Below are 23,603 nucleotides of genomic sequence, written 5' to 3'. Positions count from 1 at the left end.
GATTGTGATGCTATTGATCACCAGTGGTTGAGAAAATGGTGTGAGAACCTGTTATAATGATGCATGGGGAACAATCAATATCGTAATAGACTGTTTGTTGGTTTTACTTCATTCACTTCGCCAAAAGAGAGAGAGAGAGAGAGAAAGGAAGGAAAGAAAGAAACGAGGGCCCTCCAGTCTTTCATGGTGTGTTTGTTTGTTTGGCTTCATACAAATGTGGGTCCATTTATACATAGCTTCATAAGTGGGTTTGCCTGGTTACAGCTTGTCCAGAGGCATGCGGAGGTTTAAATTCTCCAAAACTGTGGGAGAAAATTGGGCTGTGGCTTCTCCTACTTCTTTGTTCTCTGGACTCAGCTGCCCCCCCCCCCCTCTGCCAATCTGTGGTTCAGACGCACCCAGCTCAGGATGAGGGTGAAATTCAATTCAGTTCATAGTTAAAAGGCAAACCCTCCTAATTTACACTTTCTGAAACAATACAAGAACTGCAGCAGCCAAAAAAAAGCTAATGCTATTCTAGGCTACATCAACTATTACTGTGCTGGTCAAGGGAAGTAATTGTTGCTGTTTAGTCATTTAGTCGTGTCCGACTCTTCGTGGCCCCATGGACCAGAGCATGGCAGGTACTCCTGTCTTCCACTGCCTCCCGCAGTTTGGTCAGACTCATGTTGGTAGCTTCGAGAACACTGTCCAACCATCTCATCCTCCCGTCGTGCAGGGCCACCCAAGATGGACAGGTCATAGTGGAGAGTTTTGACTAAACGTGATCCACCTGGAGCAGGAACTGGCAAGCCACTCCAGTATCCCTGCCAAGAAAACCCCATGGACAAAGACAACAAGGGAAGTAATAATTCCACTCTATTCTGCCTTGGTCAGGTGCCAGCTGGAATACTGTGTCCAGTTATGAGTGGCACAATTTAAGAAGGATGTCGACAAGCTGGAACGTTTGCAGAGGCGGGCGACCAATATGATCAAGTGTTTGGAAACCCACCCTTATGAGGAGCGGTTGAAGGAGCTGGGTATGTTTAGCCTGGAAAAGAGTAAAGGGTAAGTCTTAGCGTAGGGGAATGAACCTAACAAGCCTATGAAAAATGTCTGCCAGTTGCCAATTGGAGCCACCTGGAATGAACAAAGACATAGGATTCTTATCTCATTATACATGATCAAGCTTTCCTTAGCACCTCAGCCCTTTCTCCCCCCCCCCCGCAAGACTAATTGCAGTCATTAACAGTCGTTAACAGTCATCTACAGGTTTACCACTCCTATCAGCCCATCACCCATTCCCATCACCCTCTGAATATACATAAGGGTCTAGCTACTTCTGTTTCAGTGTATCTGATGAAGTGTGCATGCACACGAAAGCTCATACTAAAATAAAAACTTAGTTGGTCTTTAAGGTGCTACTGAAGGAATTTTTTTTATTTAGTTGCCAAACTAATTGCATCTTCTACACTTCTGGATGATACATATCACAAAAATTAATTTGCTGCAAAAGATTATTTGACAAGAGCAGTGATGATGGGCAACTTGACATTCTCCAGATGTTCCGGAATACAACAAACATCGACCCAAGCCTGCTTGGCCAGTCTTCAGCGATGATGGATGCCATAATCCAATGACATCTTTGGGCATAGAGTGAGCCTGTGCCTGGATATGCACACAAGCACATGAAATCTCCATGTAGCAAAGCAATCTCACTTGAAATGGCCTTAACTAGCATCCCCCCAGTGTGCACATCGTATGAGAAAGCAAAGTTTGTGCAATCTGCGTCGACAGCTTACTTAACGCTAACTTGCATTGAAAATTATCCTGGAAATAAAATTGCTGCTTTTAATTTTCCCCCTCCCCTCCACAATTTAAGCGAAATAAGGGGTGAAGCAGGTGACCCACATTTAGTTTCTAAGTGCAACCACAGCTTGCAAGGTTTTGTTCATTAATTCAGCAAAGGAACATTTACAATGTATTTTAAACGGTTTTTCCTCCTTACTAGCTGCCTGCAGTGTCTTCCAGTTCCTGATCTGACGAGTGATCCATAAACAAGTGCCTAATGTCTGTGGGGGCTTTCAGCTGTTCAATTAGAAATGGGGAATTCAACGTGCTGTTTTATTGTATAATGACAACAGTCGACTTTGGCTCGGGGCTCGGTCTCAAATGCTGATCCCCCCCCCCCAATGCTTGCAGGCTTCAAAACAATGCAGTGAGGGCCTGGGAAAGACATCAGGAATGTTTTGGCACGAGACTTCGTGCATATTATCTCCCAGGGCACTGGAGTTTCTATTTCACGAGGATGCAGTGGCCAAATGGTGACAAGGCAGAGGTCGGCCTGCATCATTATCACTCCCATCATCATAAAGGGCAGCAACCCGTCTTGTCAAAACATTTGTAAATTGAGAGAAGTTATTAACCTCCCCGGGGGGCTTGTTGCTGAGCTGCTCGCAAACAACAGCTGAATGCAGCACACCTGGTGTGGAAGCATCATTAGGCCAAGATCCATAACAGAAGAAGCCGCTTGGCGGGGGGAGGCAGCAACATAGAGAAGATTTGCTTGGTGGGTGATACAGGTAAGTCAAAGGCCTGATTGGTAGCCTCAGTTTATATCACCACTTCCCTAATAACTGCATCTTTCTTCTCAGCCAACATGGTCACCTCACAGGGGGTCCATAGACAACGGCAACAGCTGGGGAGGCAGCAGCGCAACCTCCCCCAGGCCTGGCGTTTGAGGGGGGAGCACCTCAGCAGGGGTTTGTTTTATTTAAAAAAAGACCCATGTCTACTGAAACCAGGAAGGGAGCACACCCCCAAACCTAGCTCTTCAATCTCCCGAGGAAAAAAGATAGAACAGATTCTTCTTTAAATGTAACTTTTAAAGGATATTTTAATGAACATTTTAAACCGTATTGTTGTTGTTGTTTAGTCGTTTAGTCGTGTCCAACTCTTCGTGACCCCATGAACCAGAGCACACCAAGCACTCCTGTCTTCCACTGCCTCCCACAGTTTGGTCAGACTCATGTTGTTGGCTTCGAGAACATTGTCCAACCATCTCGTCCTCTGTCGTCCCCTTCTCCTTGTGCCCTCCATCTTTCCCAGCATCAGGGTCTTTTCCAGGGAGTCTTCTCTTCTCATGAGGTGGCCAAAGTATTGGAGCCTCAGCTTCACGATCTGTCCTTCCAGTGAGCACTCAGGGCTGATTTCCTTCAGAATGGATAGGTTTGATCTTCTAGCAGTCCATGGGACTCTCAAGAGTCTCCTCCAGCACCATAATTCAAAAGCATCAATTCTTCAGCGATCAGCCTTCTTTATGGTCCAGCTCTCACTTCCATACATCACTACTGGGAAAACCATAGCTTTAACTATACGGACCTTTGTAGGCAAGGTGATGTCTCTGCTTTTTAAGATGCTGTCTAGGTTTGTCATTGCTTTTCTCCCAAGAAGCAGGCGTCTTTTAATTTCGTGACTGCTGTCACCATCTGCAGTGATCATGGAACCCAAGAAAGTAAACAGATCCAATTATTGACAATAACAACCCCCTTTATGCTAAATAATAATTATATGATGGGGAGGGGGAATTTGAGCCTCTGATAACTGCTGATACCAGGAGGGAAGGCTGTGTAGAGTTACGAACCAAAACCAATAAATTGCAACGCCAAAATTCCATGACTGACTGCTGTTTTGGACCCAAGCTTGCAGAAGCTATGGGAGGGGCAATGAGAGTATAATGTTGGAGTATAATGTTCTGCACCCCCTCCATTGCAGACTTCCAGGTGTATATATGGGTTGAATGAATGAATGAATCTTTATTGCTAAAAGCTATAAGCTGTCACAATTGGCCACGATGCGTAGGATACAAATAACTGAATTAAAACTGAACAACAACAGCAGCAAAGCAAACATACCAAAATGCTAAAATCACTCTTGCATAAGTTAAGCACTCCACATCTCACATTCCCCCTTATGATACTTGTCTTGGCGCCTAGCTCTCAACTTCCTTGCAACCAAGGCAAATTTTGCAAACCGTGCAGCAGTAAATACATGATTGCCAGCCAGCAAAATAGAGATTTGCTCAAGGTGAGTTTGGTTGGAAAGAGAGCAAAGGATTTAATCGAGGAATTTTTTGTCTAGGGGATGTATATAAAAGGCATCATAACAAATAGTGTTGAATGTCCTCTACATCTCCTGACTCACAGATGCAGAGTCTCTATCTATATATTTGTTGTTTAGTCGTGTCTGACTCTTCGTGACCGCATGGACCAGAGCACAACACACACACACACACACACACACACACACACTTTTCTAATTTACATTTCAAAATATTCACTTAAACAACCTTAAATCAATTACTTCCCTTCTTCTCTTTCTGTGCTTCATTTTGCATACCACACATCCCTGCATATTTTACATAAACTAAACCATTCAGTAATCCATTGTTACATCCATCAAAACTTATTTACACTGTTAAATTTATCTTAATGCTATCAGCGTTTTTAAATAAGCACAATTTTCACCCATATATTCAGTAAACATTTTGGTCTGCTTTAAACATACATTCTTCTTGTTCTCTTATTCTACACGTTAAATCTGTACGCTGCACGTATTCCATCAGTTTAAGTTGCTATTCTTCTTTGGTTGGGACCTCACTCGTTTTCCATTTCGGGGCTAACAAAACATGGGCTGCATAAGTAGCATACATAAATAGTCTTTCTTTCTTTCTTTCTTTCTTTCTTTCTTTCTTTCTTTCTTTCTTTCTTTCTTTCTTTCTTGACACATGGAAATTTCCCTCTGAATTATCCCCAACAAAAAGGACTCTGAGGTTGTTGTTTTTTTGGAAAGGTACTTTTAAACATTTTTTTCAATTCATTATATATCATTCCCCAATGTTCTTTTACCCTTTTACAAGTCCACCACATATGATAAAATGTACCTTCAACCTCGTTACATCTCCAGCACTTATCTGATTCAGACATACATTTTAGCAAGTCTTCTCAGAGTCAAATACCATCTATAAATCATTTTCAGGTAATTCTCCTTCAAAGAATAACAGCATACACATTTTTCTGAAGGTGGTGGGAGGGGGATACAATCCTTTAAACTAAGGCTGGCCTTCAAAGTGTAGTTAGGAGGTTTGTAACAAGTTCCATACATGTTCATTTAAAAATCATAAACCTATTGTAAGGGGGAGGGATTATAGAAAACCCTCTCCCCTCATCAGAAGCAGCCCGTCTCCCAGCAGTCATGAGAGCGAGGGGTCTGAAGGGGGGAGTCAGGAAACGGAGAGGGAGTGCCAGGGCTCTGGCAACATTAAAGAGCCCCAGCTCCCTAGGCAGGAAGAGAGGGAGGCGAAAAAAACTGGACAGGAATAGGTCAGACAGAAGACCCCCCCCCCCACCCCCGGCACTGGAATTGAGGAGGAGGAGGAAAGGGAGGCGCTTCTCAGTTCCGAGGCTTTTATGCTGGTCACGAACGCGGAGGGGGGGTAGTGCAGGAATATGACTCGAGCAGGTAGACATGAAATGAGCAATCCGTTGCACTGTAAATCATAGCTGCCAAGTTATCCCTTTTTTTAAGGGATTTTCCCTTATGCTGAATAGGCTTCCTCGCGAGAAAAGGGAAAACTTGGCAGCTATGTAAATAATGTGCACCAATAAAAATGTCTGAAAGTCAAGCATGTGGAAGGTCGTTACTCAAGAGTAGTCGCAACACACCCTGATAACTTTCAGGGCCGGATTTAGGTTTGATGAGGCCCTAAGCTACTGAAGGTAATGGGGCCCTTTATATAGCATGTGGGGCCCATGACTTACATCATAGGAGCCTACACAACACAAAACACTGTTGCTGTATGTAGATTTTATTTTATTTGTTTTTTATCTTCTGTTTTGGAAATGTACATCCAGGTGTTTTTTTTTCTTTTAATTTTTTAGAGGGCCCCCAAGAGAGTGGGGGCCTAAGCTATAGCTTGTTTAGCTTATACGTAAATCCCGCACTGATAACATTAGTGCACATTAGCACAGACTGTTTCTCAGGTACACAAGGAAGACCAGCCATTGCCCATTCCAGCATTTCAGATAAAAAGTGACCTACTGAGCCTTTCCCCTCTCCTGCTGTTGCTGGTGTGCCCAATATGCTAAATGCCCTTTATTTGAGGAAATTGATCTGTGTGTGGTGGTGGTGGGGAGGGAGGGAGCTTCGTGCCAAGGTCCTGGGTGATGATGATGTCCCCGTGAACCGTCTGGGAAAGTGCAGTTCATTAGAGGCCTTGCTTGTCCTGAGCTGACCTGCCCAACTCTTGCAGAAGGCCGGCTGGCCGGCATTTTCTCCAGGGACTCATTAGCCTGAGCAGATGTACTTTGGGTCATTGTGTCTGGTGAGGTAGAAAAACAAAGATGCACTGTTTCAAACTCCCTGAAAACACAAGGACTACAGGGCCGCAGAAACAGGCCCCTGCCGTATTATTTAGGCTGCGCGGTGCACAAAACTCCACCTTGTATGCAGGTGCCAGAAAATTAACTAGATCTGGGAAAAAACCCATAAGATCAGAGGATTGCAACTCAGACTGCAACCAAGCTAGAACTTTAAAGCCTCTTCATTTTTCTACTTCAAGTGCGGAGGAACAAACCCAGTGGAACTGGTCACATGTCACAGTTAATAGTCCTAATTGATCCTAAGAGGCTTTTTTGCTCCTTCCTGCTCGCATGGAGTGGAAACAAACCACAATCCCTGAGCTCTCATTATGTCCAAACCAGGGGTGATGGTCTGTTTTGTTCCAACACACCGTGATCAGTAAGCCAAGAGCAGCTCCAGCTGCGAATCATGTATTGTTATATCTGAAACAAGCCATGATCTCTGGCTGTGTTGTAACACAAAGCCTGGAGTCATGATTTCTTTCATCCCAGCCAAGGCTGCCATCTTGAATAAAATATTTGGGGGTGACCAGGTAAGCCCCGTCTCTCATAATCCATCACATGATATGGCACACGTGCAGCATTTGAATGGCAATGCCCATCAACTGGAGGGTGGGGTGGAGCGGCCCCCTCAAATATTTTATTGGGGAGGCCGAAGGAACCTCAGCCTCTACGAGTTGGCTCTTATAATCCCAGCATAAGTGGGGAGGTGTGGAAGAGTGCCCATAGACACAGTCATATTAACCATACTTTATCATGATGTGCAAACTGGGGTGGTGTATATGTATTGTTGCATGACACCCCAATCTACAATCGGTGTGAGGTGAGGTTCCAGGGGTTCCAGGCGCTTATTTGGGGTTTGGTTTCCTTGGAATGAGGGACAGCAGAGTTTGTATATACACATATATACAAACTGAGCCTATGATGGAGTAGCTTACAGCATCAACACCCCAGAAAATCTTCCTTCTCTCATAGCCACAGCCATGGGCATACCCAGCGAGGGGCGGGGGGGCAGCTGCCCCCCCCGAAGCAAATTTTTTTTAAAATGGTTATAAAGTGATGAAACGAAACAAAATTAGGCAGGGCGATGGTGAATAATCAGTTGTTTAACACACTGAAATGGTGTAAAAACCGAGAAGTATCTAGAGCCACCTAGCGACTGGTAGAGGAATCTACGATATGTCAGCCAGCCATTGGGATTCAAGGGAGAGAGAGGTCTCTAGCGGGCTCTGGCAGAGAGAAGAGAGAATCTTCTAGAGGGGTCTAGTGAGTTCCGCATCACTAAATTGAGCCGCCCGCCGCTAAACTGAGCCGCCCGCTATTAGTTTCCCTTCTTATTTACATTTAGAAGACATTGAGGCTGCCTAAATGGATATAAGAAACTGGTTCCAAAAAGGCAAGTTAAGTAATTTCTGTAGAAAATTAAATTTTAAAGGGTAAAGACCTGACTCAGAAGTACAATGGGAGAGGACAGACTGACTGGGTTGTGTTTGATGAGCATCCATTGGAAATTCTTAAAGGAAAATCAGGACTGGATTGAAACGAAAGTTTTGAACAAGTTTTCTTCAAACCCAAGAAAAATGATATTAGTATAAGACATGTAACTTTTTTTCAAGCAGATAATTGTAATAACTACCGTAATAAAGCACTGCTATAATTATATATAATTTTCTTAAAATTTTGGTTTCATTCGCCTTTTCCATGGTGAAATGTCACAACCTGAACGACCATGGCTTGCCCCCCCCCCAGTTTTGATCCTGGCTATGCCCCTGGCCACAGCCTTGGCATCAGGAAGAAATCAAGCATGGCTCTCACTCTCTGGTTTCTGCCTGCTTCTAACCCAGCTCTGACACACTGATTTTTGTCTTTCTCATTACCAGGAAAGGCAGGGGCCCACCCCTTTGCCCTCTAGCACAGAGCACCATCCTTCATCAGAATAATAAGCATACTTAGGTGTTAATTATGGTAGGGTTGCCATATTTCAAAAGTTGTTGAGCTTTTGAAGTTTTCCGGTCAACATTTTCCACATGGGGTGCCATACACCCGGCTTTTGCTTGGCTAACTCAACAATGGACTTCTCCATTAGATTCTAACCCTTGCTAGACCCCAGAATTACAAGGAACTCAGGCATCACAGAATTATAGAGTTGGAAGGGACCACGAGGGTCATCTCATTCAACCCCCTGCAACGCAGGAATCTTTTGCCCAACATCATGCAAGCTAACCGCCCCCTCCCCATACCTGCCAAGTTCCGGCCTGAGAAATAAGGGACTGGACCGGAAGTAGCAGACCGGAAGTAGCGCTGCCGCCATTTTGGAACTGGGCGGAGCATGCTCAGAAGCGACTTTTGATGCTGCTCTGCCTTGTTCCAAAATGGCCGCCACACCAGAAGTCGCGCTGCAGCCATTTCGGAACTGGGCAAAGCAGCATCAAAAGTCTCTTCTGAGCATGCTCCACCCAGTTCCAAAATGGCCGCCGCGCCAGAATAAACCGGGACAAAACAAAAAAAATCCATTTTTTCGGCTGGGGACAGCTGGAAAAACGGGGGTTTCCTGGGGAATACGGGAGACTTGGCAACTATGCCCCTCCCTCAATATGATAAATTATTTTATACATCCTATGGCTGCACATTCATTGTGCCCAGTGAGTTACTTGCCAGTCAACAAACTGATCGATCCTAAGCTGTAGTCACGTCCTCACATGTGGTCACAAGAAAGGAAAATAATTCTCTTCACAATTTCAGGTCCTAAACTGGTTTGAATGTCAAGAAAGATCAGGAGAAGTACATTGAGTGATAAAGAAGGAGGCCGAACTATCAAGGTAAGCAGTGACTGATAAGAATTCCTTACTGATGAGGATTTCATGAGGAAATCTGCCACTTTATTGACATAGTTCAGGTGTGACGAACCTTTAATCTTCTAGATGTTGCTGAACAGCAATGCCTACAAGCACCAGAAAGCCTAGCCAATGGCCAGGGATGACAGGAGTTGTTGTTCAGCAACATCTGGAAGGCCAAAGGTCCCCCACACCTGATGTATCTCAACATGAGACCTCAGATTGTTAGAGGGCAGGATCCACACCTTGATTTGCATCTAGACATGCCAACTATTTGTTGGCACAAATGGGGGCAAGGGCAGGAATTGTTTTTGTGGCTACAGTTTGGATTCTCTGAAGTAGACCCACTTCGTTTTCAATGTGGCGGTTTTGGAATTAGGCTGAGCTAAACGCAGCCTCTTCTTGTTTAGATGATCCACGAGAAGTGCTCATGCTGACAATTTCATTTAAATTCCCAGTCTTCCGGCCAGCTAGTAATTGCATCTTGGAGAAAGATCAACTCCGCTAGGACGCTTGCTCTGATGGTCTGATTTCCCTTCATTAAAATGTATGCTCACTTCCCTCCTCAGCGGACTTCCTCCAATAATTAAATTTCCTTGCTTATTGTGTGCATGTTTACTGTCAAGAGTAGCTGGGTTTTCATTCTTAGGTACTCTGTTTTGGTTGCAACTTTTCTGCCGTGGTCATTATTTTGATCTGTTTTGGAAGGGATGTCTACTTTGGAGCAATTGCAAATTCCCCTCCTCTAGTACAACAGCCAGGATGGCAGATGTAGCCAAGATAACAAGCCCAAAAAGTTGAGCAGTGGCAGATGGGCACAGAGGATGTAATTAAGGTAAGGAACGTACCACCCTGGATAAGATACTGTAGAATTTAGCACATAAGAAAGGGAAGAAGTCTGTGTCGATCTGCGAACAGGTTGGGAGGTGGAGATTTGGTATATGCAAAAGAAGGCAGGGCATATCTTAATAAGCAAAAGCAACGGGGGAAAAAGCCACTCAGAAATTTTCCCCCAAATAAACTTAGTCAAACTGGGACTTCAAGTTATAGACCTTGCAGTGCATTTTCGTTTTCAAAATCTTTGCGCTGAAGTTCATATAGTTCCATGAATATATTTATATTTGTATTTGAGAGATCAGGGCCAAACAGATCCTATAGACGTGGTATCCTCAGACCATTGATTAAGGAGGCATACCAATTATATGTTTGACTTTATTTGAAATGGTGTTTTGGGTGTGGAAGTCATAGGAACCCAGGAAGCTACCATATACTGAGTTAGACTATTGTTCCATCTAGCTAGGTATCTGTCTGCACTGCCTGGCAGCATTTTCCAGTGTTTCAGGCAAGGCGTCTCTCCGTGCCCTACCTGGAGATTTTATTTATTTCACAAAATTTATATGCTGCTCAATTGTAAGGGAGGGGGAAAAAACCTGAAACCAGTTTACCAACAGATGTCAGATATTGAACCAGGACGTTCTGCATGCAAAGTGGATGCTCTGTCAGTGAGCCCCAGGCACCCCAAATTTCTGCAGTTTATTGTGTTGGTGCTGTACTGCGATCAGCCTAGTTGCCAAACTGAAATGATTCCTTTTAACATACCAGCAAACCCAATTGCTGCTGCTGCTGCTGCTGTTGTTATAGTGATGCTTAATAACATATGCATTTGATGCACAATCCCAAAAGGACCTTTTTATTGACCCTACCTTTTAGGATAATCTTAGACCTTCTTTTGAAGCATATGGCATCTCCTGCTCTCATACGGACAACATTGCTTAATCATTTCGAGTGGGTACGCTATAGACACCTTCCTTCAACACCTTGTGGAGGTCAAGAGGATGGGTGTACGACCACAAACACCCCCTGGTACATTGAAGGGGGCAGCAAACTCGGCCACCCGAGCTGCGCCATCAATATCTTCAGATAGTCTGAATTTGCTGTGGGGCAAATGAACATTTCACTCCCAGAAATAAGGACAGAACTGAACTTGTTCAAGCTTTTTAAGACCCTGATCTCCCCTCCAGGTGAAGGTAAAATCCAACCCAGAGAAGAATTGCCACTATTCCACCTTACAGTCACCCACCCACCCGTCCCAACCATCAGGAAGAGATACAATTCAGTTGCAGGGGTAAAGAACAAGGGTTTGTGGAAGCCCATTGTTCGTAGTTGTGGGTTTATGGTTCAAGCCCCACACTGGGCAAAAGATTTCTGCATTGCAGGGGGTTCGATAAGATGACCCTCGTGGTCTGATTCTGTGATTCTAAGGGGGTCCTCTGCAGGGGACGAGCTCCCCCACTCCTCATTTTTGCAGCTATTCAGTCTTTGCAAAAAAAGATTATCCAGGCTGATGTTTTTGCGTTTATTTATTTAACAAAAATTATAGACGGCTTGATCAAAAGCATTCCCTGAGCACTCTGCATGAAATAGTATAAGATTTTTTTAAAAAAAAAAAAATACCCAGATAAAATCAACAGATGTTAAGAACGAGAATGTGTGACAAAACCTCATGTCTGGATAGGCTGGTCCAAACAAGTTTTTATCAGATGTCGAAAACAGTGTGGCAAAGGTGCCTCCTTGATGTTACTGGGAAGGAAATTCAAGTATATGGGGGCTGCTGTGCAAAAAGAGAAATCCTTCGCAGATGCAGAAGGAACATTATATGGCACTTGTAAAAGTGCAAGTTCCAGAGATCAAAGCCATCAAGTGGGTATGGACGAGGTAAAAGCATCGCTCAAATAAAACTGGTCCCAAGCTGTTGAGTTTTATATTTACTAAAAGCTACACCGTGACCTTCAGCTACGGTCTCAGGCGGCAAAGGCTGAGTGCTGTTTTGAATTTGGATTAACCTGGGAATAAGTCCAGTCATTTCCTGATTATAATTATTTTTACATTGGTTAATGGCTCAGTTTATTTCCAGGCTAATCCAATGTAAGCCATGGAGGGATTTGAAGCTATGTGAATAGCTATAGTTTCCCAAAGTTGTGAATAATCAGAGGCTGGCATGTGAATAATGCGGATTGGGCAGGAGGACAGTCGATAGCAGGAGTGGTGGAACCCAATCTCTACTAGCGATGGGTGATTGCCAATTCTGGTTTCTCTCGGTTTCTCAATTTCCTAGTCTTCAGTTCAGCCCTCTACATTTCTGCATCAGTGTGCAGTGGGCTTTTTTTCCTTTTCTTTTTTACGTCCTCATGAAAAATCACCAGCATTTTAGTGGGGATTGCTCCTAATTTGCACATTTTAAAAATGTAACTTTCCCATGTGTACACATTGCTGCAAAGCAAAGTTCTGCTATATCAGGCGTATTTTCACCAACCTATGCATTGTCTTGCACACTTTACCCTTGCATATGCATTTTTCTTCACACTGTTTGGCTGGAGAAGTGCATCGCAAAATTCAGAGAAGCATGAATTTAAAGAATGGCTAAGTTTTGGTTTGCATGTTGTTGTAGTTGTTGTTGTTTAGTCATTTAGTCATGTCCGACTCTTTGTGACCCCATGGACCATAGCACGCCAGGCACTCCTGTCTTCCACTGCCTCCTGCAGTTTGGTCAGACTCATGGTAACTTTGAGAACACTGTCCAACCATCTTGTCCTCTGTCGTCCCCTTCTCCTTGTGCCCTCAATCTTTCCCAACATCAGGGTCTTTTCCAAGGATTCTTCTCTTCTCATGAGGTGGCCAAAGTATTGGAGCCTCAGCTGTAGGATCTGTCCTTCCAGTGAGCACTCAGGGCTGATTTCCTTAAGAATGGATAGGTTTGATCTTCTTGCAGTCCATGGGACTCTCAAGAGTCTCCTCCAGCACCATAATTCAAAAGCATCAATTCTTCGGCGATCAGCCTTCTTTATGGTCCAGCTCTCACTTCCATACATCACTACTGGGAAAACCATAGCTTTAACTATACGGACCTTTGTCGGCAAGGTGATGTCTCTGCTTTTTAAGATGCTGTCTAGGTTTGTCATCGCTTTTCTCCCAAGAAGCAGGCGTCTTTTCTGCAGTGATCATGGAGCCCAAGAAAGTAAAATCTCTCACTGCCTCCATTTCTTCCCCTTTCATTTGCCAGGAGGTGATGGGAACAGTGTGCAAATGAGGTGAGTTGGCTTTTTAATGCAAACTTGGTCAGTTTTCTGCCATTTGGTAACCCCTGACACGCCACCAAATGGAGGGATCCAAATGTTCACCATAGATCAAGTTTTTAAAAAGCAATCAAAGTCCACCAACATTTCGGTGAAAATGCCTCCTTATATGCATGGCGATGGCTCAGCTGGCAGTGTATTGGGACTGCAAAATGGATATTATTTATGCAATTTGCACTAACAGCAGCTGGATTCGCCAACAATTATACCCAGGCTCTCTTATTTCCTACAAATGTAATTCTCAGTCCTGGTTGCTCCCATGCTTTTTGAAACCTTATATGCTAGGCTCTGAGCAAACAAAAGTGGTAGCCAAATACATGGAGATGCTACCACCCAGCCATCCATCCTCATCCATGCTCTCCAAGGTATAATCCTGCATGGTATTAACTCAGTCCTAAGTGTTTACGTCTCCCCGTGGTGTAGAATCAGTTCCTCTGCCGCAAACCATGAAAACAATTGATTTAGTCCCAGAGGCTTTTGGACTGTGAATTGTGGCAATTGCAGATTTTTGCCTCAAGTTTATTTCGAGTCTTTTCCAGAAAACTGGAAGGCTAAGTGCTCGTGGTTCTACCTCGGGACCCATTTTGAACTAGGCAGCTTTATACAAGTGTGTCATTTCCGAAAGCCAGGATTGCTTTCTGGCTCCTGTCCTCGTGATCGCAGGTGCTTGAATATTGCTATTCCTCACTGTTCGCAGCTGGGATCCCCTCAGCTTAACAACTCGGGGCCTATGGCTGTGCTACACCGTTATACTGTCAGGCCCATTTCCCATCTCAGATCTCTGCATATCATTGAACAAAACACGATCTCTCAGTTCATTGTAGAGTTTCATCATTGCTCGTTGAAATAACCTCCCTAGCCATTGACGGGCAACAAATCTCCTATTTATCTTCTTCCTCTCCACCATTGGACGTTATAGGAGAAAGCTTTATTAAGAAGAAAGCTAAAGACAGGCATAGGCAAACTTGCCCCTCCAGATGTTTCGGGACTACAACTCCCATCATCCCTAGCTAAAAGGACCACTGGTCAGGGATGATGGGAGCTGTAGTCCCAAAACATCTGAAGGGCCGAGTTTGCCTATGCCTGGCTAAAGAGAAACTCCATTCATGGAAACAATGCTATCCTGAGTGACAAGCACTGGAAACAAACATGCCTGTTCCCTTCAACCCCTTGTATATGGTCTTCCCAGAGGAAACATCTCAACAGGAATGGAATTCAGGGGGGAGGGTGGACCAGCCCATCTAGCAATTTTTAACTTGGGGTCTCCACATTATTACTTAGATAATGTGAGTTTTTGAATTTTTTAAAAAACAATCTTTTGGGTTTTCTAAATTTTCAAACAATCATTTTCTTAGACAGGAATAGCATGCCCACCACGACTGATTGGTTGGTAACCTCACGGTTGGAGTCATGTAATGTGCTATATGCGAGGCTTGCCTTGAGACTGGTCTGGAAGCTGCAGCTGGTACGCCACACTGTTTTTACAGACCTCCACGGGGGACGTTTTCACTTGGCGCACCTCTCTGGGGAGAGCATTCCACAAATGGGGAGCTATTACAGAGAAGGTCTGTTCTCTTGTTGCCACCCTCACGTGGAGGAGGCACACGAAGGAGGGCCTCAGGCGAGGGCCTCGGACGATTAAAAATTTCATTGTTAGAGGAAGGCCTTCAGTAGGTGCTGAAAAGACAACTGAGGTGGTGCTGGGGTGCCATGACACTAGAGGCCCGATTCTTGTATTGTGCAGAATGGACCTCCTGACAAGACAGGTATCCTCAGGAGGCTCCCCGAGCAGCTTGGGCAGCAGGAGTTTGCCCTGGTGCCACGGACCTGTTTACTGCTTTTACGCGAAGTTCGGGATTCAGTTGTCAAGGCCGTTCCGCATCTAACATTCTGCAGCAAAGTCTCTTCCCCCCCCAAAAAAAAAAAAAACCAAGGAAAAGAGCCAGATGGAAATAAGTCGGGTCAAAGGGAATACACGATGAAAAAGGGGGAGGCAAATAAGAGTTACGAAGCAAGGCTCCAAAGACTTTTTCTGCGCTACCAGAGGGAAAATAAAAGTTAAAAAAATAAAAAAATCATCACGGCAGCAGCACTTTACTGGCGTTTCATGAATGTGGGATGGGAGAAACAAAACAGCCTTCATGAAAGGGAAACTCCTTAACAAACACGAGAAGGCTCAAAGGATGACACATCCACCTCACGCACTGCGGGGGACTCTGAGGGGAATCTGGGACGAGGAAGCTCTTAGAATGCTGAAAGGTACCCAGGTTCTCCCCTTCCTGCAGCATCCAGGCAGACATATTGCATATCACAGAACAGCCTTAGGGGGGGGGGGAGCCTTTGAACAATCCGGCATGATAGAATCCTACTTGCAACAGGAGAGAAGTTGTCTTTTAACGCGTCTTCCTCTTGACGGCTCCGTGCTGGTAGCAAAGTATGTCAGGTTTGCGCTGCTTACTATGGGGAGGGGAGGCTGTTGTGCGGGGGGGGGGGGGGCAGCCATCTGAGATTCTCTTTGCTTTTCACAGGCTGGGGCTCAGCCTCTCCCATTTCCCCATTTTAAGCTGGAAAATCGACGGGATGCTTGTTTCTGGGAGACTCCCACCTTAATTTTATTATTAATTAAATCTCTTTACTGCCCTTCATACAAGGATCGCAGACCGGCTTGCAATATGGAAACACAAAGATTGCACAACATAGTAACAAACAAAAACAATACCCCCCACCCCAGTTTAAAAGGCCATAGGTCGCTTAATTAGACGAAGGCCTGGGAGAAGAGGAATGTTTTTGAAGGCGCCAAGAGAGCATTCTGCAAATGGGAAGCCACCACAGAAAAAGGCCCATTCTTGTGTTGCTGCCCTCCAGACCTCTTATATGAAGAAGGGCCACAGGTGATGATCTCAAGGTCTGGGTCAGTTCATATGGGGAGAGGCAGTCCCTGAGATATTGCAGTCCTGAAAAAGTTGTCTCCTGTTCAAGTTTTCATTGGATTTTCTGTCATTCTTTCGGAGAGCTTAGTGGCAGAGCATCTCTATTGCATGATACTCTACTACTGAGTTTCCTACAGTCCTGTTGTCATGAGATGCTTTTTAAACCCTGACTACATAAGACACAGGTGGCACTGTGGTCTAAACCACTTGCCGATCAGAAGGTCGGTGGTTCGAATCCCCGCGACGGGGTGAGCTCCCGTTTTTCAGTCCCTGCTCCTGCCCACCTAGCAGTTCGAAAGCACATCAGAGTGCAAGTAGATAAATAGGTACCACTCTGGCGGGAAGGTAAACGGCGTTTCCGTGCGCTGCTCTGGTTTCCCAGAAGCGGCTTAGTTCTGCAGGCCACATGACCCGGAAGCTGTCTGCGGACAAACGCCGGCTCCCTCGGCCTATAGAGCGAGATGAGCGCTGCACCCCCAGAGTCGTCCGCAACTGGACCTAACAGTCAGGGGTACCTTTACCAATAATAATAATAATAATAATAATAATAATAATAATAATAATAATTTATTTATACCCCACCCATCTGGGCAGCTTCCAACAAAATATAAAAAATACATTAGACAACATCAAGATTATGAGGGATTGTTATTTCAGTGCTGCTGCAGCAACACTTGGAAACTCCCTGCCTGTAGTTTTTAGCGTATGGTGTATGCTTCTAAAACTGCTGATTTTATTTATACAGTCGTACCTTAGATCCTGAACGCCTTGGTACTCAGACGTTTTGGCTCCCGAACAGCACAAACTTGGAAGTGAGTGTTCCAGTTTGCGAACATTCTTTGGAACCCAAATGTCCGGCGGGGCTTCTGTGGCTTCTGGTTGGCTGCAGGAGCTTCCTACAGCCAATTGGAAGCTGTGCTTTGGTTTCAGAATGTTTTGGAAGCCGAACGGACTTCCGGAATGGATCCCGTTTGGCTTCCAAGGTACGACTGTATTCTGAAAAACAACCACACACATAAACTTGTTTTTAACATCTGATTTAATTGGTGAGGACATTACTATTGTGCATCCGGGCTTCTCATAAGCAGCTGCTTGTTCAGGGTGAGACCAGCTGGGAGACTGACCTGATCAAGCAGCTTCTTCTTATGTTCTTACGTATTAATTGCTCAGGTCATTTCATCATACTTAAACGAGAGTGACTGTAGTGAAGGAATAGTGAAACAATGGTTTTCATAAATAACACCATAAAAGAGGTTTCTAATGACAAAAAAAGAAATTATTATCCTTATTATTCATTTATTTTATTTTATTTAAAAACCCACTTTCCGACCATAAGAGGAACTTACTGGATCAGGCCAATTGCCCATCTAGTCCGGTATCCTGATCTCACAATGGCCACCCAGGTGCCTATGGGGAAACCCACAAGCAGAGCTCACAAGAGAGCACTCTGCCCTCCTGTGGTTTCCAGCAACTGGTGTTCAGAAACATTACAGCCTAAGACAGTGGAGGCAAAGTTTAGTCATTGTGGCTAGTCGCCCTCCTCCATGAATTTGTCTAATCCTCTTCTAAATCCGTCTAGGTTGGTGGCCATCGCTGCCTCTTGCGGAAGCGAGTCCCATAATTTTAACTATGCACTGCGTGAAGAAGCACTTTCTTTTACTTCCCACCTTTCTCCCACCTTGGCGCCCAGTTCAGAAGGAAGGAGGTGATGGTGGTGGTTAGTACGGGGCCCTTCCTTTTGCTTCTGTGTCTCTAAAAGGGAAGGATGCAGCAGTGCTAGAGAACGGCGTTTCCCTTCTTGGGAATGACAAGTTCATTCCTGAAGTTCGATCCAATATCACCCTTCTGTTTTACCTTCAGCATATCTGGAACCCTCAAGAGAGAGTCACTGGAAACAAGGCAAAATCAATTGGTGACCGGCAAGATTATGACACTAACTATACACCAGGGATACTGCCTTCTGTGTCAGAGGATAAAAAATGTATTTATACAGATGTTTTAATGCTCAGATAATGATAGAGTGCCCACTGCCAACGGGTTCTCCTCCTCCTGAATTTGCTTCTTCTTGGAAAAGACTGAGGTAGCTTTCTATTTAAAATGTAAAATGGATTTAATTTACCCTCAGATATCAGGGATATAGATTACAAAGAACTTATTTTCCCCCACCCCAGGAAATAAAAATATATATTACATTGCATTAAAATGAAATTTCTAACATCAGAAGAAGCGCAATGCCACAAATACCTACTCAGAAGTAAGCTCTAATGAATTCAACGGGACTTACTACCAGGTAAGCCTGAACTGGGAGGAATGATAGCATCAGAAACATACGAGAACCATGTTTGTAAAGTGTATATTGCTTTTCTTTTTTTAAAAAAGAGAGAAGATTATTATCACTTAAATAATATAGCCATAGAACAATGTCTGGTTTCAGAGAATTACAGGCAGCACTGCAGTTTATATGCTTTTTATTTCTAGCTGCTTCTTTAGATAGTGGCAAATGTTGTTTTGAAAGAAAAGTCGCAAGACGGGCTTTTCACTGCTCACTGCGTATAAGGACCAAATGTATTCACTGTTCCAAGAGAGAGAGAGAGAACAGGAACACATTTATTCTTTTCAGAGTCTTAAAAAAAAGTAAACAAACTGGCAAATTGCTTTGCAAAAATGATCAAATTGTTTCCCCAGATCTGATAAAAATTTATTCCATTTCCCCATATTCTCTTGTACAATAGCTTTGTAGCAGGTGTAAAACATGGCAGGTGTTCTTTTCTTCCTTACAATATCTCCGTCATTGGAATTATTATTACTATTGCTCGACATATTTTCCAACAATAACATGAGTGGGCACATGAAATTGTTGCTAGCATAACTTTTTTTTCAGGAGACTCCCCCTCCCCAAGTTTTGGCTCCGTTTCCTCAAAGTTCCCAACTTAACATGATGGTGTTTTATGCAAGGGCCTCATCCCATTTGTCATCCCATTTGATCCTTACAATGGTCCTCTGAGATGGGTTAGTTGAAAGAGAGGCCCCACCCGCATACGCTTAAAGCAGTATCATGCCCCTTTAAACAATCATGGCTTTCCTCCAAAGAATCCTGGGAACTGTGGTTTGCTAAGGATGCTGGGAGTTGTCATGAGACCCCTGTTCCCGTCATAGAGCTACAATCTCCAGAGTGGTTTAAACAATCAATTCACCTTCCCAGGGAACTCTGGGAACTGTAGCTCTGGAAGGGGGTTGGTAGTGAAGTTATTAATGTTGTGCATATGGAAGCAAGAAGAAGAATAAAAACCAACTCTTCTTGAAATATAAATTGTCCAGTCCAAAAATATGGTTCCAATTTTTTCCTAACAGAACTTGTTTCAAAACAGACACTCAAAACAATAACGTTACATCAAAATAGTTGCATAAAACCTTGTGCTTGCCCAAGCACAGGCAAGACACCTTAGAAATATGAAATTGCTTCAAACAGAACTGAAAGCAATAGCTCTGTCTCTGCCCCAGCCTCCATTACAGTCCAAGGCTGTGTTCCTCCTGGAGCGAATCATTTGTACACCTTTCTTTTATAGTGCTTGAGAACAAAGGCCAACTCCCACAAAAGGGTGATTTGCAACTCACTGTGGGTTAAACCACAGAGCCTAGGGCTTGCTGATCAGAAAGTCGGCGGTTCGAATCCCTGTGACGGGGTGAGCTCCCGTTGCTCAGTCCAGATCCTGCCAACCTAGCAGTTCGAAAGCAGCTCAAAGTGCAAGTAGGTAAATAGGTACCGCTACAACGGGAAGGTAAACAGCGTTTCCGTGTGCTGCTCTGGTTCGCCAGAAGCGGCTTTGTCATACTGGCCACATGACCTGGAAGCTGTACACCGGCTCCCTTGGCCAATAAAGCGCGATGAGCGCCACAACCCCAGAGTCGGTCACAACTGGACCTAATGGTCAGGGGTCCCTTTACCTTTTACCTTTCTCATGCGATCTAGGTTAAACATGTGACAGAGCGATAGCTGCTAATCATTACTCTGTTAGGCATCCAGAGAGCTTTCGTATAGCTCATTGGAATTTTCCAACGTTAGAGCTTTAGCAATACACATACAGAGATATTTTCCATTTCAGTGTAGACACCTATAAACAGTAGGGGGTCTCCTCAACCACCCTCAGCACCCTTAACAGACTACAGTTCCCAGAATTTTAGGGTGAATGCATGGCTGTTTGAAGTGGTTTGATACTGCTTTGAATGTATCATGTTGCTGTGGCCCCAGGTCATCAAGAAAGTCTCATGTCTGCAGGACGAACACTGGTGGAGTTTCAGTGCCTCATCGTGTGCTAAATTTGGCTAAACAAACTAGGCTTAAGCTAAAGTGGGAAGTGATGGCATCTTAACTCCTGCTTGCTTTAGGATTTTTTGTGTGCACAAGCAAATTGTACAATTTGTGTGTTGCATGCAAGGCTTCTACCTCCATATAATCAGTTATAATCAGTTAATAAGATGCTATTAGGGTTCCCAGACAAAGATAAGCAAATGAGTCCCTTTATGGCAATTTCCCAACACCTCGTTGTTGGAGCAGGGGACAAATTGTATTAGAACATGGCCAGTAGTTCCTCCTGATGTACGTGATTTTCAGAAATTTGCTTGATGCCGTTTTGGAATTGATTACCACCTGCCTACTCGCAACTATGCAGTCTGTACCCAATGTTTATCAGTGTGCTTCACTTACAATGTGGCACATTATGCGCCTCTTCCCCTCGGTAGGCTTTGTTCATGCACAGCGTGTTTCCCTCTTCCAGCCCCCCCCCCCCGCTTTTGCATCACTGGATGCCAGTTAAAGGGCTTGGAAAGAAACTCTATATTTAATGTGTTAGAAATATGTGTGATAGATTAGATAGATAGATAGATAGATAGATAGATAGATAGATAGATAGAGGACAGGACATACATAATGTTATGGATACATATATAGAAGTACTTAAGATCAAAATTGCCATCTATGCTTAGAGTCAAAACTGCTTGTCCAAAGCAGTGTCCGTAAACAGCAAGAACCTTGCCCTCAGCAATTATGTTCTTTAATAGGAGATTAATAGCTGGCCAGATAAGGAGGAGGAGGAAAACATATTGGAATGTAATGCCAAGGAGTTAGCATAAACAAGGAGAATTGCCAAGGACAAATTTGGGAGGGTTAGGTAACAGAATATGCAAGCCACAACCTGCTGAAAAGGAATGATTGAGGATGACACCTTAATAAGATAGTGGGAATTTCTAAGTGGCAAACACACCCAAATGTGGTGTGTCCAATAGGGTGACCAGGTGTACACGATCTGTTCACGCATTGCTTTAGGCAATAATATTGCATAAATGATATGGGCACAAGGATTGCATCCTGATAGAAGAGGAGTATATAAGAAATGCCTACGGGCATGTACCATTGTCAGACCATGCTTGTGGCAATAGCCTCGTGGCTGACTATTCAGCGCTGTCTTATTAATTATTATTATCTCTGTTGAGCCTACCTTGCGTCTCTGACTCCTCTTTCCTTAGAGGCTTTTGGCTGTCTATTCCAAGGAAGGAACCCTGGGAATTTTCCTAACAAATGCATTTTCCTAACAAATGCATTCTCAGAAATACTAAACAAAAGCAGCCCAAAAAGGACGCCCTTATATATATGGTATCTGAAGAAGTGTGCATGCACACGAAAGCTCATACCAATGACAAACTTAGTTGGTCTCTAAGGTGCTGCTGGAAGGAATTTTTTTTTATTTTGTTTCACCCTTATATATAGTTTATCAGCTCAACATCAAAAAACAAAACACACACAAAAAAACCTAAGATCATGGCCACTGGTCCCATCACCTCCTGGCAAATAGAAGGGGAAGAAATGGAGGCAGCGAGAGATTTTACTTTCTTGGGTTCCATGATCACTGCAGGTGCTAAACGCAATGAAGCAGAAGTAGATGTTTTTCTGGAACTCTCTAGCTTTCTCCATAATCCAGCGCATGTTTGCAATTTGGTCTCTGGTTCCTCTGCCCCTTCGAAATCCAGCTTGCACTTCTGAGAGTTCTCGGTCCACATACTGCTTAAGCCTGCCTTGCAGAATTTTAAGCATAAACCACAGTTCCCGGGGTTCTTTTGTAGAAGCCACGTAAGTTTAAAGTGTTGTGATACTGCTTAAAATCTATAGCACAGGTGGTGGATTGGGTGATGCCATATCTGGCGGATCAAAAATTTGAGACCCGCCTGCTGTATACAGATTGCTTTGTTGCATCTTTATGTGATTTGAATACTATGTAGTTATGTGATTGGGATATATCTTCATATAAGCAGGCAGGCAAAGTGGAAGTGAAACGTAGCACTGCATGAGTGCTTCCCTTCTTGCTTGAAACACTGGGGCGCATCCTGCAGCTCCCACTCAGCAGTCCAAAGCTATACACAGGCTTTCGCTAGATATCTTAACATCAGTTTCATCTGACTAGCCTTGCTCCCCCAGCCCAACCTCCTTTTTTTGACAGCTTCTTGTTAGATAGCTAGAGTGCTTTGCTTGTCTGACTGGTGAATCTGATACTGGGGGGTGGGGGAGATAGTGTCTGATTGCATTGAAGATGGTTTCGTGAGAATTTAGGGTGGCCGTATGCTGTGCTTTACAGAGGGCAGTCCTCTATCTGAAGACATGCTCTGTAATTTACTTAAAAGTTTTTATAAGTTGCATTATATACAATGATATCCCCTGTGGTAAAGTTAACATCCTTCTGTATGCAACCACGGCAGCAAGGATTCTAGTTGCAAGCAAATGGAAAAATCAGGAAACTCCAACTAAAGCTGAATGGTTAAACAAGTTATGCGAATATTTGGAATTAGCAAAATTGACGGATATGATTCGACGGAAATTGAAAGATAAAATTTATAAACAGTGGGAATATCTTAATGAATACTTGGGAAAACAAGGTCTGGGAACAAAAAATTGGCTATGTTTAGACTAATCTTGTAGGAATTGTATGAAGGATAATAAATGAAGGTTAACAATGTAAAAGAGCTAAATTAAGACTGAATAATTTAAGAACAACAGAACGTCTTTCGATTAGAATATACGAATGCTGTGTGAAAAGCGGTGGAAGTCTTTTATCTCATAATGTCTTCTTTTCTGCTTTTTCTACCTTTTTCTTTTCTTCGTCTTTCTTTCACTCTTTTTTTCTTTTTTCTTCCTTTGTCTTTAGCATTATTTCAAAGATATTTGCAATGGGATGATACGAATGGAAAACAAAATTTGTTATGTTATGTTATATGTTTTGTTTTCAGCTAATTATGTTTAATAAAGTTGTTTGTTTTTTT

General features: G+C 43.7%; 1 long non-coding RNA gene across 1 annotated transcript in view; it reads left to right on the top strand.

Moving 5' to 3' along the window:
• LOC132591692 (uncharacterized) overlaps positions 1–23,603 on the top strand; it is a 68,297-nt gene that overhangs the window by 5,640 nt on the left and 39,054 nt on the right. The window contains exon 2 of the long non-coding RNA XR_009557085.1: positions 9,141–9,217. This is a non-coding gene — a long non-coding RNA (uncharacterized LOC132591692). The remainder of the gene's footprint in view (positions 1–9,140; positions 9,218–23,603) is intronic.

The sequence above is a fragment of the Zootoca vivipara genome, chromosome 2 (assembly GCF_963506605.1).
Source record: "Zootoca vivipara chromosome 2, rZooViv1.1, whole genome shotgun sequence".
Lineage (NCBI taxonomy): Eukaryota > Metazoa > Chordata > Lepidosauria > Squamata > Lacertidae > Zootoca > Zootoca vivipara.
Note: the sequence above shows the minus strand (reverse complement) of the source record. Positions and strands in the feature narration are given on the sequence as shown.